Genomic DNA, 1558 nt, shown 5'->3' with positions numbered 1-1558 from the left:
TGCTGAAGTAACCCTTTCCCCTTTTAGCTATCCTTGGTGGGGTAGCTAGACAGGTGACCATAAAGAAAGGTAAAAAGAATGTGGCTAGAGGAGTCTCCACTTTCAAATATGAACATGAAATGTCCCCCTTGCCTAAAGTAGAGATGGAGGTGGATGCCATGGATTGTTTAGTTTCCAGAAATTGGGAGAAATATATTTTCACTTAAGATCTAGGAAAACACTTTCTTCTCCAACACCTTCCACAGGCCATCTTTGATCTCTTTGTTCCTCAAACTGTAAATGAGAGGGTTCAGCATGGGGATCACAGTGAGAAGAAAACAGATACCACCTTGTTCCTGCCAAGTGAGTAGCTGGAGCTGGGTCAAAGGTGCATGAAAAAGGCTGTTCCAAACAGCAGAGTCACCACTATCAGGTGGGAGGCATAGGTGTTAAAAGCTTTCCATTGGCCTTCCATTGAGTGGATTTTTGAGACAGCAGCCAGTATGTAACTGTAGGAGATAAGAAGGATGAAGAACAATGTCCTCTCGACAGCAACCACAAAGAGGAAATTCACCGCTTGACTGAGTAAAATGTCAGAGCAAGAAGGTGTCAGGACTGGTGGGAGGTTGCAGAAGAAATGGTTGATGATGTTGGGCCCACAGAAGTGGAGCTGGAATATGGAGGTGGCGTGGATCAGGGAGCTCAGGAAGCCACCAACATATGACCAAACTAGCATTCGGATACAGAGGTTCTGGGACGTGATGGTGGTATAGAGCAGGAGGTTGGAGATGGCTGCATATTGGTCATACACCATAGCAGTCAGGAGGAAGCACTCGGCTAGAAGCATGCCAACAAAGAAAAAAAAAAACTGAGCAGCACAGTCCACGAATGATATGGTCTTCTGCTCTTGGGAGCACTGTGGAAGAGTAACAGATATCAATGAAGGGCAAGTTGCTGAGGAAGAAGTACATGGGTGTGTGCAGATGGGTGACACTTTTGATCAGAAATATGAGGGCCAGATTCCGGGCCAGGGTTACAAAATAGACACCTAGGAAGATCACAAAGAGGAAGACCTGTAGTTCTGGATGGTCTGTGAATCCCAGGGGGATAAACATGGTCACTGAGGAGCCGTTCCAGGCCTTGGCTATGGACATGTTTCTGAAGGGCCACAAGGACAAGATGCAGACATGGAATAATAATATTGATCCATGTCAACAAATAATTACAGGATGTGTAGGGAGATGGGAGAAGATTACAGAGAGTTACAACTTTATGCAGCAATTCTTTCTCTCTCTAAAAAGGCAATTTCAGTCATTGTCTTAAATATTTAGGCATGATGGTATAGTGGATATAAGCTTAAACTTTGGATTCAGACTCCTTAGGATCAACTTGTACCTTCACTTCTTATTACCTATGTCATGCTGGGTGAGATACCTAACAATTCTAGGCTTTAATTTCCTTGTCTTTAAAATGGGGTGACAGTACCTACTTCCCAGATTTGTTTTAAGACCGAAATAAGGCAAAGCACTTAAAGTGCCTCACACTTATTAAGTGCCTGCTGAAAGGTATTATTAGGACA

General features: G+C 43.8%; 1 pseudogene; it reads right to left on the bottom strand.

Moving 5' to 3' along the window:
• Positions 1 to 209: 209 nt before the first annotated feature.
• On the bottom strand, positions 210 to 1133 carry LOC126080889 (olfactory receptor 5A1-like; annotated as a pseudogene).
• Positions 1134 to 1558: the final 425 nt, after the last annotated feature.

The sequence above is a fragment of the Elephas maximus genome, chromosome 7 (assembly GCF_024166365.1).
Source record: "Elephas maximus indicus isolate mEleMax1 chromosome 7, mEleMax1 primary haplotype, whole genome shotgun sequence".
Taxonomy (NCBI): domain Eukaryota; kingdom Metazoa; phylum Chordata; class Mammalia; order Proboscidea; family Elephantidae; genus Elephas; species Elephas maximus.
The sequence above is the reverse complement of the archived record's forward strand: the minus strand, read 5'-3'. Positions and strand labels throughout refer to the sequence as shown.